General features: G+C 47.8%; 1 non-coding gene and 1 pseudogene across 1 annotated transcript; one reads left to right on the top strand and one right to left on the bottom strand.

Annotated features, from left to right (window-relative positions):
* Positions 1-3383: 3383 nt before the first annotated feature.
* Positions 3384-23700, bottom strand: LOC133163372 (uncharacterized; annotated as a pseudogene).
* trnay-gua (transfer RNA tyrosine (anticodon GUA)) lies at positions 16938-17010 on the top strand. The gene has a single exon. It is a non-coding gene; the product is annotated as a tRNA-Tyr (tRNA).
* Positions 23701-25980: the final 2280 nt, after the last annotated feature.

Below are 25980 nucleotides of genomic sequence, written 5' to 3'. Positions count from 1 at the left end.
CCAAAAACAACCACTGTTAGGGTGGTGCTCACTCTAACTTATTTTGCAAGAACCACACGGAGACAAGTTAGTCGTTTTGGGCACCTGCAGGCGGAGAGTCCATTCGTCACTGTGCGTACAGCAATGATCGAATGACGTCTGACTCTCGCTTCCCACAAGACCATCTTTATTAAGAGAAAAAGGGTGGGGGTGACAGTAGACTGAATAGACAAGTTAAAAAAGCCCTTGACCTCTAGATTAGCAGAGCAGGGGATGTTTTACGACATTGTGTAAGATGGAACAAGCTAGGTTATTTATTACTGGTTACACACCAACATAAGCATAAAACTAATCTACCAAGGTCATTCATTACTGGTTACATACATTCCAACATAATCATATGATCAAGATAGTTTTGGAAAACCCTGACAACCACTTCTCTTGCTCTTCAGTTGTCGGATCACAAGTATGAGCACAAATATTTCCACCAAAAAGGATAAATGTTGCGACATCATCATTCGGAAACACAGATCTGGGAAAAAGTCTGTAAACTCAAGTGCAAAAATTGCATCATCATCATCGTTATCATCAACATGCTGCCGTTCAGACATTAGGCATACCCGGGCCATCTCGTCGTCCATGGGCGAGATTGCTGTAGTGATACGACGATTAAACAGAGCACGGAGACATGGAATACAACAACATCCAAACAAGGTGAGTATAGCAGTAATTGAGGACACAAGGGCTTTATACTTCCCAAAAGGAAGTATAAAGGATCCACTTGTGCTCTTTCATCCTCGTTTTGAGGGATTGCAAGCTTGCAATCACCTTCGTCAGGCTCCCATCAGGGGCGGTGTCATTCTGGATGAAGGTGCTGCATTGTTCCCTGAACATTGCGCAGACCCTTCTTTTCCCAGACAACAACATAACAAGAGCATTGCGGTTCTGGATTGACATTAGGGAAGGCGTGGCTAGCTGTTCGTGCACTGCCTCAAGTCCCGCTTGCGTCCGTTTGCCCAATTTCTGCATGTTGTAATGGATGTAATTTATCCTGTCAACGTTCTTGTTCATCGTACACCAGCAGCAAATGGAGGACTCCCATCCCGCTGCAATTTGGTCAATTAATTCTTATTAATCAGGAACTCCTCTGGGGACTCTAATTGCATCAATTTCAGTCAGATCATCGCCGCCTCTCAAATTTAAAGATATTATGTGTTTGTTTTTTCCAGCTTTTTCCCAGATCTAGGCATGTCGGTACATATACAATTTTGGTTGACTACATTCTCTAAAAGAAATGGTTTCTTTTCTTTATTTTTTTTTCCAAAGGATATTATATAGAACACTCTGTCGCACATTTCACAATCAGTAGACGTGACAGATTTCACACAATCTTTTATCAATGGCAACGGTACAAAATAAAGAATTGGTCGTAAACCCATACACATGACATTCATTATTTTTCCTGTCTTTGCAGCTTGTTTTGCCATTAGCAATCAATTGTTTATTTTACCAGTTACTCTTATAGTCACCTAAAACAAACTATCCACATTCATTTTAGAGATAGTGATTCCATCCTTTAACATCTACAGCAGTTGTTGACAAGGTATTATTTCTTTACATAACGTTTTTGCCACTGTTAAGGCATTCAGTGTATATTTTGAAGCCAATTCAATCCATTTTGAGAATGCATCTATTATGACCAGGCATTATAACCCTGTGGATTGTGTTTAGCACATGTTAAACAAGCTCTACAAATTTTTTTTATAAACGTTTTGAATATGAATCAAATTCATACGTTGTATAAAGCTGACTGAACTGCCCTTCCATCCCCCCTGTTGAGCCAGGTGTCAACGGCACGTGACAACACCATGGCTCAATACAGCTGCCCATTTGTATCGTTTCTTTTCCTTTCTCAACGTGACAACCCAATCCACCAATCGAAGAAAAAAAATTAAAAAAATCAACAAAATTACTGCTGGTAAAGTAATATAATAATTAACTGTTGTAGTTTCTTAACTTTAACTAACTCAATCGCTCTCTTATTCTCAAATTTTAAATTTAGCTTTGAAATGTCAGTATTTCATAATTGTACATCATCCAATTCCAGAAAGCAAGTTCTTTCCATCTCTCAAATTTTGTCTAACCAAGGCTAGGCATTAAAGGAGCGTGGACCAGTTTCTGCCCATAAACAAATTGCTCGCCTTTTTTTTTCCCCTATCTTTACAAAATCGTTTTGTTTTGCGGTGCAAATCAGATAGACTACAGACTAATAAATTCTAAAGTGCACCTATATTAGCCAATTTCATCCTTTAAACACATAACACTTACAACACACAGACAACACAAAAACAGCAGAGACACAGCTCACAAACAATACCAACAAACAACGCTGCGCAAACGCCATCCTTTTTCTTTTCTTCTTTTTTTTTTGACGTTTTGGTTGTACTTTTTCTTTTTTCTTTCCTCAGTGCCTTTTATCCTTCGTGCGACTATCGTCACACCTTCCCTAGGCATCACCCTGCTTCAATATCACTTGCCACCACGCACTCAGCACACCCCTGGAGTGGGTACGACCCCACTCCGCGCGCAGCCACAGCAAGGGAACCAAGAGGGGGGGGCCTGGCATTTTCATACTGATTTATCCCAGCCTGGCCAGTACTGGGACAATCAATGCCGTCGTTCCCCACCCGCGCCAACCCAGCAAACAGCTACCCGCAGAGTCCAGAGCCCCACACCTACATCAGTCTCCCCCACAATCAAATTACAATATCAATCACCACAGGAGCCGGCTCCTACACCCTTTCCACACCACAATACCACACTCCCCCCTCCACAGTCCAGTCTCAGTGGAGACAATGGAAGGCAGGAAGGCACAGGTGAGACACCGAAGGAGCAAGCCCCTGCAGCCCTCCCACAAACGAATTACAACAAACAACAAAAGCACAAATCACTTATGTCTGTTTGGGAGGATCACAACAGCCAAACGTTACAAATGACAAACCACAAGACGCAGGTCTTGGAACCGCATTCAGTCATCAATGCTCATTTGCATCTCACACACAGCCTCCAAAAAGGAGTCTTTCTATCACATTGGTCCCAATTCATCCAAGCTCTCCACACAACATTCATATACCATTTCCAACTCAAGGTATGCGTGCAGCTCCGGGATGACAGGCCAGGCGTGAGTCGTGCGCAGGACGGACGACCGCAGGCCCTCAGGGACGAACAGGCGACCCTCCGGGTAGTTGCTGGGGCCGGGTTGATCGCGTGATGCGGCTTCCACTTGGCGTTCAATGTCCAAAGACAGAGCCGCCATCCGAACCAAGCTCGGGAGGATAGTGGGAGGCGGATCCTGTCCCTCCTCCCCACCAGTAAACAAACGCGACAGGGCGTCTGCCTTCGCGTTACGGGAACCCGGTCTGTAGGAAAGAGAGAACTCAAACCGGTCAAAGAACAGAGCCCACCGTGCTTGCCTCGCGTTCAGCCTCTTGGCCGATCTCAGATACTCCAAGTTGCGGTGGTCGGTCCAGGCAATGAACGGAGTGGTGGCGCCTGAAATGCCTGTTCTGCCCGTTCCGTCCATTTGTACGGGGAGGCGGGGCTGGTAAGGGCAGTGAGGGGCGCGGCCACCGTGCGGTATCCACGGATAAAACGGCAATAGAAGTTCGCGAAACCCAAGAACTGTTGCAGCCGCTTGCGTGTTTCGGGAACAGGCCATGGCGTGACCGCTTGCACCTTCCCAGGGTCCATTTCGATGGATTCCTCACGCGCCACGTAGCCGAGGAATCTGACAGCGGAGGCGTGGAACTCGCACTTCTCTGCCTTCACGTAGAGCGAATTCTCCAGGAGGCGGCGCAGCACCGCCCGAACATGCTTGATGTGCTCAGGGAGCGAACAGGAGAAGATGAGGATGTCGTCCAAATAAACAAATTTGTCCAGCATGTCTCGTAGCACTTTATTTATCAAGGACTGGAAAACCGCTGGGGCGTTGGTGAGCCCAAACGGAACCACCAAGTACTCGTAGTCTTTCCCTCATCTCCCTCCCGGATGCGGATCAGGTGGTAGGCGTTGCGAAGATCCAGCTTCGTGAAGATGGTGGCACCCTGAAGGCTCTCGAAGGTGGAAGAAAGAAGAGGCAGAGGGTATCGGTTCTTCACAGTGATCTTGTTTATTCCCCGGTAGTCGACGCACGGGCGGAGCGTGCCCTCCTTCTTCTTCACGAAGAAAAACCCCGCTCCCGCAGGTGAACAGGACGGCCGTATGATACCGGCCGCCAGGGACTCCCGGAAGTATTCCTCCAAAGCTCGGCGCTCATGAGCGGACAGGGAGTAGACGCGTCCCTTGGGAGGGAAGGTGCCGGGCAACAGGTCGATGGCGATCGTAAGACCGGTGTGGAGGAAGAGAAGTGGCCCTGGCTTAACTAAAAACTTCTTTGAGTTCGTGATACACTGCTGGTACAGTGGAGATGTCGGGACTGTACCTGGGCGGGGCTCTACCGAGTGGGCTGGTGGCCGCCCTCAGGCACGTCCGATGGCAGCGTTCACTCTACTGCCGAACAACCCCCACCTCCCAGTCCAGCACCGGGATGTGCTGCCGCAACCAAGGGTGCCCCAGAATGAGCTGCTGTCCCGGGAGGGAAAGAAGAAAAAACTGGATGGTCTCGTGGTGATTGCCGGAGAGCAGTAACTTAACTGGTTCCGTCACGAAAGCCACCTCGCCGATCAGACGGCCATCAATGGCGCGTGCGGGAATGGACTGCTCGTCGAGCGACCCAATGCTCCCTCTTGTTCCTGTGCCTGTCTCTATATTCTCCTCAGGGCCTGCGTCCACACCCGACCCCGGCCTGGAACCCGACTCAGTACTGCCGTCCGACACTGCTTCAGAGGACAAGGCAAAGTCTATAGAGCCGTCCAATGACGACGCTATGGATGCCAACTCTCTCTGAGGAGTTTTGACCGACCTCAATAAAACTGTTTGCGTCCCATTTGATCGTCCTGTCCTGTTAATGACAGTAGACATGTTTCAGTAATGGAATCGCGGTATTTCATGCAGGTATAGTATCAAGGCTGAAATATTGTTATTGTGTATTTGGTGTGGTAATCAATTACTTGTGCTTCATGTTGCTTACTGCTGAAGCCTATTGGTAATTGTTTATTTCCTGATTATCTTTCCTGAAGATGAACATTCTACAGTTGAACATTTTTCCTACTTAGTTTTGTTACCAAAAAAACACATTAATCTTTGAATACTAGACTAGAATGCTAAAATGAGTAATGCAGTAGTAACACACCTTCAGTGGGTTTCAACATGCTGTCACTTGCACTTGGAACAGATGGGTTTTGCTTGAATCAAAGTAAGACTCAGACTACCTCTACCCACCTTCCAAAAATGCAAATTGATTCACTTCACCTGAAAGGCCTTGCGGATAATAAATGATTCTGTAAAGGTTGCAAACTAAGTTACTCATTCATACGCTACACAGCACACTGTGTGACCGGGTGCAGCGAGATAGAGAGTGAATGAAAAGAGGGAGCAGTGAATCAGATCAGTAACACATTATTAAATGATTGTATCGCAGCGGTTACGTTCAAGAGCAAATAAATTTAGCCACACACCTCCACGGCTCCACTCAACCCTGCAGCTTCACACCTTTAAATCCAAAACACAGATCTCCTGATTATAATATACCGTTTTTTCCATGTATAATGCGCAAAATTTAACTAAATTATTGTCCTAAAATCTGGGGTGCGCATTATACATGGGTACAATTTTTTTTCTTTTTTTTTAATCCGGATATCATACGGAGGCCGCCATTACAGATGCGCTTTCTTCTCTGCTGTTCACTTCAAACACGCTCCATACGAACGCAATGCTCTCGTATCAGACGCTTGCTCGATCACCTGCTCGTTTGCTGTCACAATGTACCCTACACAAATCCAAAACATTTCTTCGCTATTGAGTTTGCTAGCGCATGCGCAGTGATACTGACCGGCAGAATAACATCACATCCGGTTGTTCCCAAAGATGAACTTTTTTCTGAAATAATTTTACGTTTACGGAGTTAAGTAAGAGTCAAAATTTGGGTGCGTATTATACATGGGTACAGGCTTTTTTCCAGCATCAACACGCCCTTTTTAAGGTGCGTATTATACATGGGGGCGCATTATACATGGAAAAAAACGGTAGCAACATTATGCTCTGTTTTAAATAGCTCGTCACACAGATGCTGTACCAGGTGACGACTACAATTGTCTTACTGTAAGTCTAATAAAATCAAATGTATTTCAATTTAATAATAATTTAACTGAATTTAATTAAAGAAAATAAAATCTTTCTCACAAGGGTCACAGGATGCCAGAGCCTTTCCCAGCAGTCTTTTGGACTGACTGTAGGTGGGGTACACCCTGGACTGCTCGCGAGCAAATCACAGAGCACACATAGACATACAAACTTTTACATTCATAATCACACCTTTGGACAATTTTGACTGCTCGATTAACCTACTGTGCATGTTTTTTGAATTTGGGAGGAAACCTGCATACCTGGAGAAAACCCACGCAGGCCCCAGGAAAACGATGAATGAATCTTTTGAACGATATTTGTGGTGACTGTCTTTGCCGACAATTTTTTCGAATGGCTTAAGCCGATTTTTTGGTACAGTAACTATTGGCCAAATTTTGCAAAACCCATCACAAAAATAGAAAAAAAAATTTGCTTAACTCTTCAAATCTTTGTTTAGGTGAGGATGACGGTCCTCATCTTCCTTTCCCTCTTGCTTCCTCACCTTGGTATCTTCTTCACTCTGCCTGCTCCCTCCACTGTTCTCTACGTTTTTTTTTTTCTACTGCTCAGGTTAATTGCAAGTTTCGTACAAAGTGAACTAATAAACATCGTTTTCACCTGCAAAAGTGTGGTTAGACAGTCACATGATAGCATAATTAATAGCCATCCATACATGTGGATAATTTTGCATGGAGTGCATTGACCGTTTGGAAGTTGAATATAAGCAGTAACTTGTGGTTACTATTCTTCAAAAAGTGCATAGCACTCGATGTGTGTACTATAAGATTTAAAATTCAGTACTAAGCAGTTTTTGTCCTAATAATTTAACAAACTTTGTGAGTGGTTTCGCAATAAATGAGTTTTAGAAATGGTGCAACAAAAAATCACGGATACAGTTGATCAATTCAGAAATGTAATTTGCAATAGCAGTAAAAAATGTTTCCATACATTTTGAATTAACTAAATCATGATCCTGCAAAAAATAAATTAATCAATCAATAAATAACAAAAATAAATGAATTGATAGATAATGTTCACCTTACCGCAATGTTAAATGTAATCTTTTGGACTGCTCTTTCTCTCTTTCTTTCTCTCTCTCTCTCTCTCTCTCTCTCTCTCTCTCTCTCTCTCTCTCTCTCTCTCTCTCTCTCTCTCTCTCTCTCTCTCTCTCTCTCTCTCTCTCTCTCTTTCTCTCTCTCTCTTTCTCTCTCTCTCACACAAATGCACATGCACGCACAAACTAGCACACGTGCACACAAACAAACACACACAGACACACACACAGACACACACATCCACACAGACACACGCACACACACAGAAACACACACACGCACGCACATCCACACATGCACACACGCACACATACGTAACCTCCCAATACACATAGGCACCAAATGGTCAGGTGACGTTTTCCGCCTTTTCTGTACAGTATAAAACCTTCTGAGTTAGAGAATGGGGATTGTTGTTTTATCTGCTGCCGTGCCTCATGTACTAGCCGCCATTAAACAACCCAAGATCTTGCCAATAAAGAGTCAAATGTTACTCCACATCTTTGTTTTCCTTGCTCAACAATGTACATCTCAAAAAACATGCAACATCAGTCACACTAACATAGCATAATCCTCAAATAACAACTGAACTGTTTATTTTTTTAAAATGACCTTTGACGATAGGCGGCTCGGTGGAGCACTGGGTAGCACGTCCGCCTCACAGTCAGGAGGGTGCGGGTCCACTTCCACCTAAGGCCCTCCCTGTGTGGAGTTTGTATGTTCTCCCCGGGCCCGCGTGGGTTTTCTCCGGGCACTCCGGTTTCCTCCCACATCCCAAAAACATGCTTGGTAGGCCGATTGAAGACTCCAAATTGTCCCTAGGTGTGAGTGTGAGTGCAAGTGCGAATGGTTGTTTGTCTCTGTGTGCCCTGCGATTGGCTGGCAACCGGTTCAGGGAGTCCCCCGCCTACTGCCCGGTGACAGCTGAGATAGGCTCCAGCACGCCCGCGACCCCCGTGGGGACTAAGCGGTTCAGAAAATGAATGGATGGATGGACCTTTGACGATCTCATAGAAGGCAGTCTTTTTAAAGGCCATCTTACCATGATGCCATGCACCATGCATATTGAAATGTGACATTACATCATTAGGGAAGAGTCTGCAACAGGAGAAAGAAAACTGCCACGTTGTTACCGTCCACTGTTGTCTGTTCCAATATACGGTATAGTATGTCTTAAGCTTGAATGTGTATTCAAACCTGTCCATGATCTTGTTTGTGCAAGTCCTCAAGTCCTTGCCACCAATCCGACACAGCTTTCTAATCAGTATATTACAAATTATGAATAAAAATTATTACAGTCAAACCTCGGTTTTCGAACGGCCCGGTTTTCGAACAAATCGGAATTCGAACGAAAAATTCGAGATTTTTGCTTCGGTTGTCGAACAAAATTCGGAGGTCGAACCTCACGAGATGAGCCGAAAGGACAGGAGAAAACCCGACCGCGCGGCCCGGATGCCGACTGCCTCCGTTCGTTATCGTATTTTCATTACTTTGTGGATTGTATTAACCCCTAATCATGCCTCCAAAGAAAGCAAGTGGGAGCAGTAAAGTCATCCTAAAACACAAAGACGCTCTTAAAGCAATGTGACAGTGAGTGCCCGGCGCACTGCAGTTGCGCGATCGGACCAAATTAAGCTCCCTGCGCACTGAGGTCCACTTAGATTTTGGAAAGTAGATCAGGACTTTAAAAATATTTTCAAAATTTTAGCGACGGCTCTGTCACAATAATGCGACCAGCGCGGTGTAGTTGTGCGGTCGGCGGAGCGCTTCGGTTGCGCATTCGGCGGTGCGCTGCAGTTGCGCGATTAGACAAAAATGCGCAAATGAAAAAATGCTTAAAAAAGGCGGGGTTTTTTTTGTCTTGGAACGGATTCATTTTTTCCCTTATTTGTAATGGGAAAAATTAAAAAATCCGCAATGTAGTGAAACCGCGATACACGAACCGCAATAAAGCAAGGGATTACTGTAATTTGAACTGGAATTGACGTCAGTGGCGTGGCACACACGCGGCGTGTTTTACATAAAGGACAAAGGATTCGATCACGGGATTTAATGACTTGGAGTGACAGAGATTGTTTGATAAAATTGTTGTTTATGATTATATGGGACTGTGGAATAATTTGAACTGCAATTGACGACGAGTCCGACGTCATCGGCAAAGCACACACGCGGCGTTGTTTACCGGTCCATGGGTCACTTGGTACCGGGCCGCCAAGCCGCACAGAAAAAAATATATATATGTATCGACGATCAGTTAATTCAGTTTGAGACGCTCGTGCCGGTCACGTGTTATGTTTCCCCAGTCGAGTCCGCAAAGCTAGCAACAATGAGTAAGAATTTATTTTGAAAAATATAAAAAAAATTGGCGATTCTCTCCCAATTACAATCGTCGTTTCAGGTCAAGACGCTTGTATCGGTCACGTGACATGTCACCTCAGTTAGCAAGCAAATATGAGCAAGAAATGTTTGGAAAGCTTCTTCGGAAAGGGAAAAAAGCTCATTGAGGAGACGGAAGAAGAGGCTTGACTTCTAAGAAAAGGAAAGCTGCATTTAAAAGAAAATTTCTGGAGTCCTACTTAAAATATGGATTTATCGCCACAGTTGGCTCTGACGCGCCAAGCAACAGGCTAGCTAACGAGGCAATGAAGCCTTCAAAACTGCTTCGGCACATTGGAGACCAAGCATCCTGTATTAAAAGACAAACCTTAACCACTTCGGGTGTCATTGTCTCCGATTACGCCGAGATGGGACCGGTTCGTTTCTGAGAAACAACCTCAGTGCTCCCACTAATTCAACGTAATGGTGAGTTTTTGAAGTCATTTATACTTGTTTTTATGCCAGTCGTATCATTTTATTTCATTGTATTTATATATTTATAATAAATGTATTATTTATTTATATGAATGTATTATTTATTTATTTATATTAAGGCCGGTCCGCGAAAATATTTACCGACTCTCAAGCAGCGTTCCTCAACCTTTTTTGTGACACGGTTAGGTGACACGGACAAATTCAACCTGGGATTGGGGGGTGATGTCAGTGCCTCTCCAGTCATGAACCTCACTGCACGTCACTGATGGCTTCCATTGATGAAATGAGTAACTCCCTGTAAGGGCCCGGTGATTCCTTATCATCTTTCGAGGTATTTTTTTTTTAGTTCTTCTATCTTATTTAGTTCTTCCATCATGTACTTTTGGCCATGAAACTATGAGATGCACTGAAACAGAAGGTACGTTTTTACTTTTAGAAGCATGTGGGTTTAGAAAGTAACATGATGTTACATGTACCGTTTTTTTCTATGTATAATGCGGCCCCATGTATAATACGCACACTAAAAATGGCATGTCGATGCTGGAAAAAAGCCTGTACCCATGTATAATACGCACCCAAATTTTGACTCCTACTTAAGTCCGTAAACGTAAAATTATTTCAGAAAAAATATCATCTTTGGGAACAACCGGATGTTATTCTCCCGGTCAGTATCACTGCGCATGCGCTAGCAAACTCGATAGCGAAGAAATGTTTCGGATTTGTGTCGGGTACATTGTGACAGCAAACGAGCAGGTGATCGCGCAAGCGTCTGATACGAGAGCATTGTGTTCGTATGGAGCGTGTTTGAAGTGAACAGCAGAGAAGAAAGGAACAAGGCAAAGTGTTGTGAAATAAAGTATACGCATTTAGGTAGAGAACTGAAGTCTCGCTCTTTATATAGCTGACGTGTCTTGCGCATCCGTTCTGCGCATCTGTAATGGCGGCCTCCGTATGATATCCGGTTTGCGATGGAGATTAAAAAACAAACAATATTTGACAATAACACACCATCAAGGATTGCACCATCGCATCAAACGATGTGTCGTCAATTATGAACTTTACTGACTAAGTGTGTTGGGCAGGATGGCTGAATGCGATGCGCGATTGATAACAAACAAGAAGAAAGGTGATTTCAAGTTTTATTTCGAGGGAGAGTTTCTTCAAAAAAAAAAAAATAATAATTGTACCCATATATAATGCGCACCCCAGATTTTAGGACAATAAATTAGTTAAATTTTGCGCATTATACATGAAAAAAAACGGTAAGCTAATGTTAGGCAATTGTCATGATACTTTTGATATTTTTATTCAAGCGATGTCAGAGAGAAGTGTCTCGCGCCATAGCCAAGATGTCGAGTCCCTTTGTCTACTCTGGCCCTAAAACCCCATGCTTCCCTTCACTCGGGTACGCGCACACGGGGCTGTTGGATGATCTATGACCCCCCAGTCAGCCTCCCCAACTCTACACAGTGTATATCTTGTCAGTTGCTAATGGAAACCAGATGTGTCTGGTGCCAATGAGTCTACGTTCCAGGACCAAGCCCCAAACAATCCCGCACGAACCTGACCCGAAGATGACCCGGTCACACTTAGGCTCACTAGTGAAATATACATTGCATGATACCAGAATAAAAAATTACTACAGTATGACACCAAATGTATTAGAGAATCCCTATGTCGTAAAGTGTTGTATTATTACTATCTTTCACTATCTGTCCTACTCACTCCTTCTGAGGCTTGGCAACGCCCATGCCTCACACTTTGTCAAACTTTTTTGGAAGATGTGTTCTTTACTACATATGATTCTATCATCGTTTAATTTGACTTTCTTTCCAAAACGCTTTTCAATTTCCCAGTTCACACATCTTCTTCATGTGTTACTGGTTCTCCAGTTTTTTCTGTAGTTAATTATCAATCCAAAAGCAACCTCTTTTTTTTTCTTAGCATTTAACTTACTTAAAATCACTCTTTCTTCGAAGTCGCTTTATTAATTTTCCATAGTAGTCGCCAACAACTTCAACCATTCAACCTGTATTTTCCTTTCATTCAGGCAATCATTCATCAATGCTCATTTGCATCTCACAGTCTCCAAAAATGAGTCTTGCCATCACATTGGGCCCAATTTGTCCAAGCCCCCCACACAACATTCATATGCCATTTTCAACTTTTTTGGAAGATGTGTTCTTTACTACATATGATTTAATCGTCATTTAATTTGACTTTCTTTCCAAAACGCTTTTCAATTTCCCAGTTCACACATCTTGTGCATGTGTTACTGGTTCTCCAGTTTGTTCTCTAGTTAATTATCAATCCAAAAGCAACCTCTTTTTTTTCCTTAGCATTTAACTTACTTAAAATCACTCTTTCTTCAAAGTCGCTCTACTAATTTTCCATAGTAGTCGCCAACAACTTCAACCATTCAACCTGTATTTTCCTTTCATTGAGGCAATCATTCATCAATGCTCATTTGCATCTCACACACAGTCTCCAAAAAGGAGTCTTGCCATCACATTGGTCCCAATTTATCCAAGTCCCCCACACAACATTCATATACCATTTTCAACTCAAGGTTTCTGATAGAACAATCCACCAATCCCAAAAAAAACTCAACACAAAAAACACTGCTGGCAAATTAATCAGAATTTTTTCTTTGTTTTTAAATTTAAATAACTCAATCGCTCAGATTTAGCTCGCATATAGAAGTTTGTCTTATCTTATAACACAACCAGTCAATTATTCCTATTAAATGTAGCATTGCAATGTCTTAAATTCACAATTTTGCTTCTTCCAATTCTTGAAAGCATGTTCTGTCGTTTTTTTTTCCGAATTTCTCATGAGGGCTTGACACCAACATGCACTAGTGTGGATCAGTTTCTGCTTGCAAACAGATTTCTCTCTCTTCCTCTCATTTTTATCTTTCAAAATCATTTCTGTTCTGCGGTGCAAATTGGATAGACCACCGTCTAGCAAATTTCTTTACACTAAAAGTTTAGCCAATTTTCATCATTTTAACACATGCACAGCTCTCGCGCGCGAAAGGTAGGTCCCAGCACCAATGATTCATCACAGGCTGGCCATTTCCTGCAGTCGATCATGAGTTGGTCCCTCCCACGCACACGAGGACAGCACATTCTATTTTTTTATTTATCTTCTAGAAGCAAGTTGCATTTATTTACCACTTGATTTGCAAATTTTAACTTTGGTGTGCACACAATTTGATCTCTGGTCATTTGTCATTGGGCATACAAACAGCATTGTCATACTTCTTGTATGGACAGGAGCTCTAATAATCTAAAAAATATATATATATTTTGCTGTCATATGGGGGAGGCTTCAGGTCCTTTAAATTTGGATACATGATTTGCATAGGAGCGGAAGCGCCTCTTGTCCCTTTGCTTGAGCCGTGGCTTGAGCAGCGGCCTTGCACCTGTGCACTGGGGCCGTATTGTGTTCTGGTCTGACAAACACTTCTGACCTCATTAGTTTTCATCTTTCTATGTTTTGTTCAAGAATTTGTTCTCATCTCTTTGTGAAGCTTTCGACCACACTCTCGTACAATGCACTTCTCGCTCTTTCCTTTCTCAATCCCTTTGGCTTCCTAGCCACACTCTCCTCCAAAGGTTCTACCACAACATTCCACATTTCAACTTTCAACTTTCCTTCTAATCCATACTGTTTCTTCCACTTCGGCATGTTTTGCATACAATTAAGAAATCTACTCGCCATGAACTTCTCATCTCCTTCTAGAGATCTAGAGATGCTAGAGCTCGAGATGTATTGTTCCTATTTCCCATCTTAATTTTAGTAGTTTTAGTTTTTACAACTTCTTTTTCAAGTTTTTTTTTCTTTGAGGATCCTCAATGCAGGTTTAAATTGACCTTTCAACAAATTCTCTTTGTAGCCCATTTATCCTACCACTCACACTCAACCACACAAACTCCAGCGCTTTTTTATTTTTAGGCCTATCATGCCTAAAAAGAAGTGTAAAACCCTCCCACACAGCTTGGAAAAAAGGGACAAAAAGAAGAATCTAAGCCCTTCTTCAATTAGGAAAAAGAAGCTCTGTTTTTTCTTAGGCCGTTCCTTCCACTGGGACTAGAATCCCAGCTGTTTCTTGGCTTGGAAAAACTAAAGCCGTATCTCATAGCTCGGACACACCAAAGCCGTATTTCTCATAGCTCGGACAAACCAAAGCCGTATGTCTCATAGCTCGGACAAACTAAAGCCGTATATCTCATAGCTCGGACAAACCAAAGCCGTATATCTCATAGCTCGGACAAACCAAAGCCGTATCTCTCGTGCACCTTTAACTTTTTACGCGTTTCACAACACAATCACACAACTTTAGGGCTTTAACTTACTTGTCCCCTGGTTCGTTGCACTGCCGGATCCCGTCAATCCACCTCTGTCAGACGAAGGCCCGTCGACGGTGTACAGCGTGTCATCCTCCATCAGCCAGATGGCGGGTATGAGGGGTCCTGGGTTTCGGCACCAAAATGTTAGAGTGGTGCTCACTCTAACTTATTCTTGCAAGAACCACACGGGAGACAGTATGCCCTTTTTAAGCACTTGCAAATGGAGAGTCATCCGTCGCTGTGTACAGCAATGATCGAATGAGGTCTGACTCAGGCCTCGTGCAAGAGCATTTTCATTGAGCGAAACAGGGTGGGGGTGAGAATGGACAAGATGGAGTTGAAGCCCTTGACCTCTAGTCAAAGCATAGCATGGGGTGTTTTACGATGTTGTGTAGGACAGGACAAGCTAGGTTAATTATTACAGGTTACATTCCAACATAAGCATAAAACTAATATAGCTAGGTTATTTATTACAGGTTACATTCCAACATAATCATGCAATCAAGATAATCTGTAACCCCTAACAACTGGGACTTCAGTTCTGCCTTCAACACCATTGTGCCGCAACAACTCATCTGCAAACTCGACAAGCTGGGCCTCAGTACCTACGTCTGCAACTGGCTACTGGACTTCCTCTGTCAGAGGCCTCAGGTGGTACGTGTTGGCGACAAAATCTCCGCCAGCATCACGCTGAGCACGGGGGCCCCCAAGGCTGCGTGCTCAGTCCGCTGCTCTTCACCCTGCTGATGCATGACTGCACTGCAACCTACAGCAACAACCGCATAGTGAAGTTTGCTGACGACACGACTCTGGTGAGTCTCATCACCAAGGGCAACGAGACTCAGTACAGGTTGGAGGTTGACCTTCTGACCGCGTGGTGCAGGGACAACAACCTCCTGCTGAACGTCAACAAGACCAAGGAGATTGTTGTTGACTTCCGGAAGGGTCACACCCAACACCTGCTGCTGACCATCGACGGTGCTGTGGTGGAGAGAGTGAGCAGCACCAGGTTCCTGGGGGTGCACATCAGTGAGGATCTCTCCTGGTCCACCAACACGGTGTTGGGCGAAGAAAGCTCAGCGCCGCCTGTACTTCCTGCGGAAGCTCAGGCGAGCTAGTGCTCCTCCGGCCGTCATGACTACATTCTACCGTGGCACCATTGAGAGGGTCCTCTCCAATTGTATCGCTGTTTGGGGTGGTAGCTGCACTGAATACAACAGGAAGACCCTGCAGCGCATAGTGAACACGGCTGGTAAGATTATTGGTGGTTCACTCCCCTCCCTGAAGGACAATTATACCTCCCATCTCACCCGCAAAGCGACCACGATTGTGAGCGATGTGAGTCACCCCGCTCACTCTTTGTTTGATCTTCTGCTCTCTGGGAAGAGGTACAGGAGCCTGCGCTCCCGCAGCACCAGGCTCACCAATAGCTTCATACTCCAGGCTGTTAGGATCCTGAACTCTCTCCCCCCTTCTGTGTAGCGTCCTGTACTTTTGCGCTATGTGACTGTATGCTGTATGCACACTTGCTCCATTTTTGCTCCTCTTATTTATTGTTATTTGTTTATTTATTATTTATTCATCACTCTTATTTATACACTGTTTGTGCCTTCTTGTTTTTATTTGTTTGTGTTGTTTACTTGTATGTATATTGTGTACTATGTCTTGTCACCGTGGGATAGTGGGAACGTAATTTTGATTTCTTTGTGTGTCTTGGCATGTGAAGAAATTGACAATAAAGCAGACTTTGACTTTGACTGTTCTTTACAAGCTTTTGTGAATCAGACATTTAATGAGTTGAATCTCGCGTGCATTGGATATTACCAGATCACTATCATTTAAAAGCTAAATCAAACTCAGAGTACTAAGTTCTGTTAACAGAAAGGTAAATGGTTCGAGCCCCAGCAGGGACGTCCATGCTTTCTGAAATTATTACTTCATGTTTGGTTCAAATTTCCCCGTAGATGGAAGCTATATGTGGTTGTTGAAAAGCAGGCAATTCTCTTTCCAATTGGTAATGACGGGCAAATGAAGCTTAAAGATGATTCACAACCCAGTTGTTGTGTTTACTCAGGCCTCTAGATGGCACTCTGTTCCCCAAAGAGCTGAAACCTAATAATGGGCAAATGAAGCTTCAAGATGATTCATGAACCCGTTGTTGTGTTTACTTAGACCTCTACATGGCACTCTTTTCACCGAAGAGCTGAAATTATACTGACTTGTCATTTCTTAAAACCCCTCGCTTTAAACCAACATTGCTATCTAGAAGAGCCAAAGAATACAACAACTGTTTCATAAAACTTCATTTCCCATCACTACCTGATAGCATAGATCATTGACTACATGACAATATGTGCGCATTGGAGAAAATTAAGAGTTGAATCTCATGTGGTAATGTTTTCCATGGGATTTTGCCAGATCACTATCCTTTAAAAACTGAATCGAGCCTACTGTAAAAGTCTCTGTGGCGCAATCGGTTAGCGCATTCAGCTGTAAACCGAAAGGTTGGTGGTTGAGTCCACCCAGGGACGTCCATGCGTTCTGAATTTATTACTTCAGGTTTGGTTCAAATTTCACTGTGGATGTAAGCTTTATGTGGTTGTTGAAGAGCAGGCAATTCTCTTACCAATTGGTAATGACGGGCAAATGAAGCTTAAAGATGATTCATAACCCCATTGTTGTGTTTACTTAGACCTCTAGATGGCACTCTGTTCACCAAAGAGCTGAAAACTAATGATGAGCAAATCAAGCTTCAAGATGATTCATGAACCTGTTGTTGTGTTTACTTAGACCTCTAGATGGCACTCTTTTCACCGAAGAGCTGAAACTCCACTGACTTGCTATTTCTTAAAACCCCTCGCATTAAACCAACATTGCTATATCTAGAAGAGCCAAAGAATGGCACTTTGGATGGCTTTCGATGGGCAAATGAAGCTTCAAGATGATTCATGAACCCGTTGTTGCGTTTACTTAGTCCTCTAGATGGCACTCTTTTCACCGAAGAGATGAAATTCCACTGACTTGCCATTTCTTAAAACCCCTCACTTTAAACCAACATTGCTATCTAGAGGAGCCAAAGAATACAACAACTGGTTCATAAAACCTAATTTTCCCATCACTACCTGAGAGCATAGATCATTGACTACCTGACAGTATGTACGCATGGGAGACAAATTATGACTTGAGTCTCATGTGGTAGTCATGGGCTTTTGCCAGATCACTATCCTTTAAAAGCTGACCCAAACTTAAGCACCTAAGCGTCTCACACTATTTTAATTAAAATCCCATGTCAGCAGTCTTCACTCATAAAAACACTCAATAAATCTCATGGAATCAAAAACTTGTTTTCGATCGTGCAAACCACTCTGTTTGAAAAGACATGCTCCGAAGTCTCGTTGTCCGAATCAAACTTTTTAACTCCGGAGTTGCTCTTCCTTTACTGATGAGATCCTGCTTCAACCGAAAATCCATAGTTGAACATCGGTTGGATTTGTAATCCTCCATTGCAAAACGAAATGTAAAAACGAAAAAAATGACCGAATGTAAAACGAAATAAATTGACGACTGCTACTCAGTTGTTCACTGTAAATTTGAACTGGAGATCACTTATTATACAGGTGGGCGCATGAAGCATCCCGGGATCACTAGCGCCCCCTGCCATAAGGCTGGAGAACCATCTTTTCGTTGCCTCCGCAAAGTCTCTTTTCAAAGCCGTTTTGTTCATCTAAAGCAGTGCTTCTCAAATAGTGGGGCGGGCCCCCCTGGGGGGGCGTAGTGCGATACCAAGGGGGGCGCGGGAACATGTTTTTCTTTTGGCTGTATTAGATTAAAGGGTAATTACACATCCACTGCAGTAGGTGGGGGTGGCGGTATCACTGGAAGAGTATTTGCTCTACGGCAGCACTTTGAATCTGTTCTGTTACAGACTAAAAACACTGTTATTAATAAAGTTATTCTTTATTGTAAGTTGATCTTTCTTTTTTATTTATTTTTTGTTTTTCCTTTAATGTTAATAACATGGGGGGGCGCAAAATGTTTTCTTCTTCCTAGGGGGGGGGCGTTACAGGAAATAATTGAGAAGCACTGATCTAAAGAAACACGACGTTACAGACAGATGACAAAAAATACAAGCTACTATATACACACCAGTTTAACTATGGAAATTAATTAATATAGACACAGTGTTTGAACATTTAAACGACATAAAGACAGAGAGCAGTTCAGTCTAACTGCATAGCCTGTCAACATCGGCAGCCGTGTGATTACGTTATCCTCAGAGGCAGTGGCGTAGCCAGGAATTTTTCCAGTAGGGGCGCGCGCCCACAGGATGAAAAAATCAAACATCACCCACGCCGTTCGCTGATCGCTAAAACAACATCCGGGTCCAGGAGGCAAATGGTGAATGGATAATATCGCGCACATAGAATAGAGCAAGCACATTCGCGCAAGACCAAAAGAAAAAAACGGCATGAAAATGAAGAATCGAAAAAGCTAGATTATTTTCAACCGGGGCGCAGGGAGTCCTACCCGGGGCGCCGCCCCGGCTCGCCTCGGGTTGGCTACGCCACTGCTCAGAGGAGGCTAGACAGGATGGCTCCTCCGAGCGAATCGTCTTCGGTTTTAAAATAACTAGACAAATTTAGCGATTTTGGTTCAAAATTATACAAAATTATTGTGATTAAAAGGAAAATGACTTTATAATAAAAACAATTGGATTTGTTTTTCCCCTTTTCATGATGTCAGGGGAGGCGTATTTACTTTATGTAAGGGAATGGAGAGTGCAGCCAAGTGCGTAGCAATAGAGACTTTATTGCGGGCGATCAGGCTGGGAAAAACAAGCTGTTCTGCTGCCTCTTCGATTCTTCACGGACTTTGGTTTGTCGTGGACCGGAGGGCGAAACAATATCACTGGACAGACGGACACTCGGGTCTGCGCTGGCGGCGTTGATATAGCGCTGTCCATGAGGCTGTGGCAGGTGGCGGCAATTCCGCTGATATGGGGGCGTGGTCCTGTCACGGGTGACAGAACCCCCCCCCCCCCCACAAGGGACGGCTCCTGACGTCCCCATAGCACTAAAACACAAAAAAATCAGAAGGCAGAGGAAGGCAACCCCACGGACGACCAGGCTCAATATGTAACCGCTGTAAGACCTCCACTCGTCCTCCCGCCGGGCTACTCCAACCCTTGCCGGTTCCCCGGCGTCCCTGGTCTCACCTGTTAGTACTCCGTCGAAACGTCCGATTCCTCGTCGGACGCAGGATCGACGGACGCAGGGGCAGAAGACTCCGGCACCGGCGGACAAGGCCGCCTTCATCATAGCCCTCCCAATCCACCAGGTATTGAAAGCCACGACCGCGCCGCCGCGATCGGAGCAGGGAGCGGACGCCGTAAGCCGGGCCCCCCTCGACGAGCTGGGGCCAATGCGCTCTCAAAGACGGGCCGCACACGGGACACGTGGAACGTGGGGTGTACCTTCATGGACTCCGGAAGGAGGAGACGGACGGCGGACGGGCTGATCATCTTCTGGATGGGAAGCGGCCCAACAAAGCGCGGCGCCAGCTTGCGGGATCCCTTTCGCTGCGGCAAATCCTGCGTCGAGAGCCACACCCGCTGGCCCACTCTGTACTCTGGGGCCGGCGACCGGCGCTTGTTTGCCTGGCGGGCGTAGCCTGAAACAGAACGGAGAAGAGCGGTCCGGGCCCTCGCCCAGGCACGACGACAACGGCGGACACAAGCCTGGGCCGACGGGCACGTCGTGTCACGTTCCTGGTGGGCGAACAAGGGTGGCTGTACCCAAAGACGCAGTGGAAGGGCAACAGTCCTGCAGCCGAGCTGGGGAGGAAATTGTGGGCGTACTCCACCCAAGGCAGCTGTTGGACCCACCCACACTGGTCCCCGGCGGCCATGCATCGGAGGGACCTGCCCAGCTCCTGGTTCAGACGCTCCGCTTGACCGTTGGACTGAGGGTGAAACCCCGACGAGAGGCTGGCCGTAGCGCCGAGGAGTCGGCAGAACTCCGCGCAGAAGGTGGACGCGAACTGCGGGCCACGGTCCGAGACGATGTCCTGTGGGAAGCCGTGGCGACAAAACACCTCCCGCACCATGATGGACGCAGTCTGCTTCGTGGACGGAAGCTTAGGCAGAGGGATGAAGTGCGTCGTTTTGCTGAACCGGTCCACCACCGTGAGGACCACCGTGTTCCCCTCCAAGGGGGGGAAGGCCCGTGACAAAGTCGACGGACAGGTGAGACCAGGGACGCCGGGGAACCGGCAAGGGTTGGAGTTGCCCGGCCGGAGGACGAGTGGAGGTCTTACAGCGGTTACATATTGAGCAGGCTCTGACATAATTGCTGGTGTCCACTTGCCAGGTGGGCCACCAGAAACGCTTTGCCACCACGTACCTCTTGCGCGCAGCTCCGGGATGACAGGCCAGGCGTGAGTCGTGTGCCCATTGCAGCACGGACGAGCGCAGGTCCTCAGGGACGAACAGGCGACCTTCCGGGCAGTTGCTGGGGCCGGGTTGATCGCGTGATGCGGCTTCCACTTGGCGTTCAATCTCCCATGACAGCGCCGCCACCCGCACCGAGCTCGGGAGAATAGTGGGAGGCGGACCCCGTCCCTCCTCCCCGCCAGGAAACGAACGCGACAGGGCATCCGCCTTCGCATTGCGGGAACCCGGCCTGTAGGAGAGAGTGAACTCAAACCGGTCAAAGAACAGAGCCCACCTTGCTTGCCTCGCGTTCAGCCTCTTGGCCGATCTCATGTACTCCAGGTTGCGGTGGTCGGTCCAGACGATGAACGGCGTGGTGGCGCCCTCCAGCCAATGCCGCCACTCCTCCAAGGCCAACTTGATGGCGAGGAGCTCCCGGTTGCCGATAGTTCATAGTTCCGCTCCGAGGCCGACAAGCGGCGAGAAAAAAAGGCGCACGGGTGGAGGCGATCGTCCTGGCAGCTGCGTTGGGACAGCACCGCCCCAACACCCACGTTCGAGGTGTCCACCTCGACCACTAACTGCCGGTCAGGATCGGGGACTCGGAGGATGGGAGCGGACGTGAACCTCCTCTTGAGCTCCTGAAACGCCTGTTCTGCCCGTTCCGTCCATTTGTACGGTCAGGCGGGGCTGGTGAGGGCGGTGAGGGGCGCGGCCACCGTGCTGTACCCACGGATGAAACGGCGATAGAAGTTCGCGAACCCCAAGAATTGTTGCAGCCGCTTGCGTGTCTCGGGGACAGGCCATGACGTGACCGCTTGCACTTTCTCTGGGTCCATCTCGACGGATCCCTCGCGCACCACGTAGCCGAGGAACTTGACAGAGGAGGCGTGGAACTCGCACTTCTCTGCCTTTACGTAGAGCGAATTTTCCAGGAGGCGGCGTAGCCCCGTCCGAACATGCTTGATGTGTTCAGGGAGCGAGCGGGAGAAGATGAGGATGTCGTCCAAATAAACGAACACGAACTTGTCCAGCATGTCTCGTAGCACATCGTTTATTAAGGACTGGAAAACCGCTGGGGCATTGGTGAGCCCAAACGGAACCACCAAGTACTCGTAGTGGCCGCTCGGGGTGTTGAAAGCCGTCTTCCACTCGTCTCCCTCCCGGATGCGGATCAGGTGGTAGGCGTTGCGAAGGTCTAGCTTAGTGAAGACGGTGGCACCCTGAAGGCACTCGAAGGCGGAAGACAGAAGAGGCAGGGGGTATCGGTTCTTAACTGTTATCGCGTTTACTCCCCGGTAGTCGATGCACGGGCGGAGCGTGCCCTCCTTCTCCACGAAGAAGAACCCCGCTCCCGCAGGTGATGAGGACGGCCGTATGATGCCGGCCGCCAGGGACTCCCGGATGTATTCCTCCATGCCCCGGTGCTCAGGAGCGGACAGGGAGTAGACGCGTCCCTTGGGGGGGAAGGTGCCGGGCAGCAGGTCGATGGCGCAATCGTAAGACAGGTGGGGAGGAAGGGAAGGTGGCCCTGGCCTTACTAAAAACCACTTTGAGTTTGTGGTAAACCGCCGGTACCACTGGTGGCCGGTGGCTGGTGGCCGCCCTCAGCCACGTTCGATGGCAGCGTTCGCTCCACTGCCGAATCACACCCACCTCCCAGTCCAGTACCGGGTTGTGCTGCCGCAGCCAAGGGTGCCCCACAATGAGCTGCTGTCCTGGGAGGGGAAGAAGAAAAAACTGGATGGTCTCGTGGTGATTGCCGGAGAGCAGTACCTTGACTGGCTCTGTCACGAAGGCTACCTCGCCGATCAGACGGCCATCGATGGCGCGTGCGGGAATGGGCAGGCTCAGAGGCAGGAAGTTAATCCCCCACTGGCGTGCCAGGCAACTGTCCATGAGGTTACCCTCCGCCCCGGAATCCACCAGGGCAGCCACGTTCCGGTCGCCCGCCGCAAGCTGGACACGTTTCTGTAACGTGAGCGTACTGGGACTGGGAGAGCCTGTGCTGGTCGAGCTCACGCGGATCCCCCCACGCCGCGTGAGCCCCGGCCTCCTGATGGGCACCCCGTCACTCGATGACCCCCCTCCCAGATCCAGCCAAGTTCATCGCGTCCATCAGGGTTCGCGGCCGATCGCGGGAAACTAGCTCGTCCTTCATGTACTCGGCGAGACCGTTGAGGAATGTGCTGACGAGCGCCGGCTCGTTCCACCCGCTGCTGCCGGCCAGGGTCCGGAATTTGAGGGCGTAATCTGCGACCGATCGGCTACCTTGACGCAGCGTCGCCAGTTCCTCGGCGCCGTCTTCGGCGGCAGAGCCCAGGTCGAACAAGCAGAGCAATTCCTCCGCGAATGCGTCGAACGTGTCACAAGCCGGGGCCCCCCTCTCGTATTCGGCCAGCCCCCACAGCCGCGCCTTGTCCGTGAGGTTGGTTAGGGCGAACCCGACTTTGGCAGCCTCCGATGCAAACGTGATGGGCTGGAGATCAAACATTATACAGCAGTTAGTCACGAACGCCCTCACGTGTTTGGGATCTCCGCTGAATCTTTCGATGTTGCCGAGGCGGGGCTCGGGAACGTCCGCGAGTATCCTGGCCTCGGTCGACGGGCGGGGCGGGGGTGCCGTGACAGCCGGGGGTGCAGCCACTGACAAACTCTGGAGGGCTTGGGCCATCTCCTGCTGCCGTTGCCCCACCTCGATTAGGTTCCGGATGTCGGCGGATAGGCTGCTAATGGGGGTCTCGGCCCACTCCAGCCGGGCGAATGCCGTCTCTTCGTTCGCTGGCTGCATAGCGTTGGTCCGTCTCTACTGTAAGGGAATGGAGAGTGCAGCCAAGTGCGTAGCGATAGAGACTTTATTGCGGGCGATCAGGCTGGGAAAAACAAGCTGTTCTGCTGCCTCTTCGATTCTTCACGGACTTCGGTTTGTCGTGGACCGGAGGGTAAAACAATATCACTGGACAGACGGACACTCGGGTCTGCGCTGGCGGCGTTGATATATAGCGCTGTCCATGAGGCTGTGGCAGGTGGCGGCAATTCCGCTGATAGGGGGGCGTGGTCCTGTCACAGGTGGCACCCGTACGTGACACTTTATTTCGTCAGCCGGAGGGCCGCTAAATAACTCCCCTTCCCTCCTCTTGCAAAATGCACAAAGTCCGACCGATGAAACCGAAAAAAATATTTTCCAAGTGTATTTGACGGCGCTGTCACAATAATGCATCCTGCGGTTGCGCGGTGGGACGGAAATGACAAAAATCAGCCTCTCTAGCCTGGGGATTAACTCAAATTTGTCTGCGACGTTGCTATGACAATAATGAGTCCGGCATGCTACAGTTGCGTGGTCGGATCGCGTGGTCGGATTGGAACGGCCGCGTGCAATAGCCGATTGCAACGGCCGCGCGTAATGGTTGATCAGAACAGCCGCGCGTAACGACCGCGCGCAATGGCCGATCGCAACGGCTGCACGCAATGGCCAATCGAAACGGCCGCGTGCAACGACCGCGCAGAATGGCCCATTGGAACGGCCGCGCGCAACGACTGCACCCCATGGCCGATTGGAACGGCTGCGCACAGTGGCAGATCGCAACGGCCGCGCGCAACGGCCGCTCACAAGTTGCACACTTCTCTTGGTTGGAATTGCACAAAGTGCGAAGGCCCATTCATTTATTTTTGGGCTTTGGCCGGAGGGCGACATTCCCAAAGCGACGCTCCAACAGGAGCGCAACGACTGCGCGCCATGTGTCACGACTCGCCCCAATCATGTCCTAATTGTGATAGTGTCTGTCCGTGTGCTCGCCCCTCCCCTCCTGTGTTCCAAGGATCAGTGTGATCATTCTCACCTGCCTCTCATTTCCAGTCTTGTATTTAAGTCCTGTCTCCGTGTCACTCCCCTGTCGGTTCATTGCTAATGTCACCCGGTCCCTTTGTCTCACATCTCGTTCAGTTTCTGTTGTTGGTTTGGTTAGTTATGTCTGTTTACCGAGTCTGTCTGTAAGTTCCTGCAATAAACCCTGGTCCAAGCTGCACTTGGTCGCCCTGCTCCATCTTTCACTCCCGAACCTGACACCATGGCTGATCAGAACGGCCGCGCGCAATGGCCGATCGAAACGGCCGCGCGCAATGGCCGCTCACAAGTTGCACACTTCCTCTCGGTTGGAATTGCACAAAGTGCGAAGGCCCATTCATTTACTTTTGGGCTTTGGCTGGAGGGCGACGTTCCCACAGCGGCGCTCCAACGGGAGCGCAATGACCGCGCGCAATGGCCGATCGGAATGGCCGCGCGCAACTACCGCGCGCAATGGCCGATCAGAACGATCGTGGGCAATGGCCGATCGGAACGGATGCACGCAATGGCCGATTGTAACGGCCGCTATGGTTCTCCGTTCGGGCAGAAATGACGAAAAATCCACCTCGTTCACACTCCGTGCACCGCTGAAAACGTCCCCTACCCTCGTCTTTGAAGATGCACAAAGTCTGACCGATGAAGGCGAAAAAAATCAAGACGAACACGTGGAGGTGCACTCGGGCGTCGCGCTGCTGTTCCTCGGTCGGGCAGAAATGACGAAAAATCAGTCTCGTGCACACGGAGTTCCACCCCAATTTGAAATATTTTCTAAGTGTCTGCAACGGTGCTGTGGGACAGAAATGATGAAAAATCAGCCTCTCCAGCTTGGAGATCAACCCAAATTTTGGAAATATTTCTACAAGTGTCTGCGACGGCGCTATGACAATAATGAGTCCGGCGCGCTACAGTTGCGTTGGTGGACCGCGTGGTCGGATCGGAACGGCTGCGCGCAACGACCACGTGCAATGGCCACACGCAATGGCCACTCGGAACGGCAGTGCCTAACGACTGCGCGCAACGGCCTCTTCAAAGCCGCACACTTCCTCTCGGTCGAAACTGCAATTGCCGATCGAAATTGCCGCGCGCAATGGCCAATGGAAAAGTCGCGCGCAATGGCCGATCGCAACGGCCACGTGCAACGGCCGCTCCAAGCCGCACACTTCGTTTTGTGCGACCGTCCGATCGGCCATTGAGCGCGGTCATTTCGCTCCTGTTGGAGCGCCGCTG

The sequence above is a fragment of the Syngnathus typhle genome, linkage group LG1 (assembly GCF_033458585.1).
Source record: "Syngnathus typhle isolate RoL2023-S1 ecotype Sweden linkage group LG1, RoL_Styp_1.0, whole genome shotgun sequence".
In the NCBI taxonomy this organism is placed as follows: Eukaryota; Metazoa; Chordata; class Actinopteri; order Syngnathiformes; family Syngnathidae; genus Syngnathus; species Syngnathus typhle.
The sequence above is the reverse complement of the archived record's forward strand: the minus strand, read 5'-3'. Positions and strand labels throughout refer to the sequence as shown.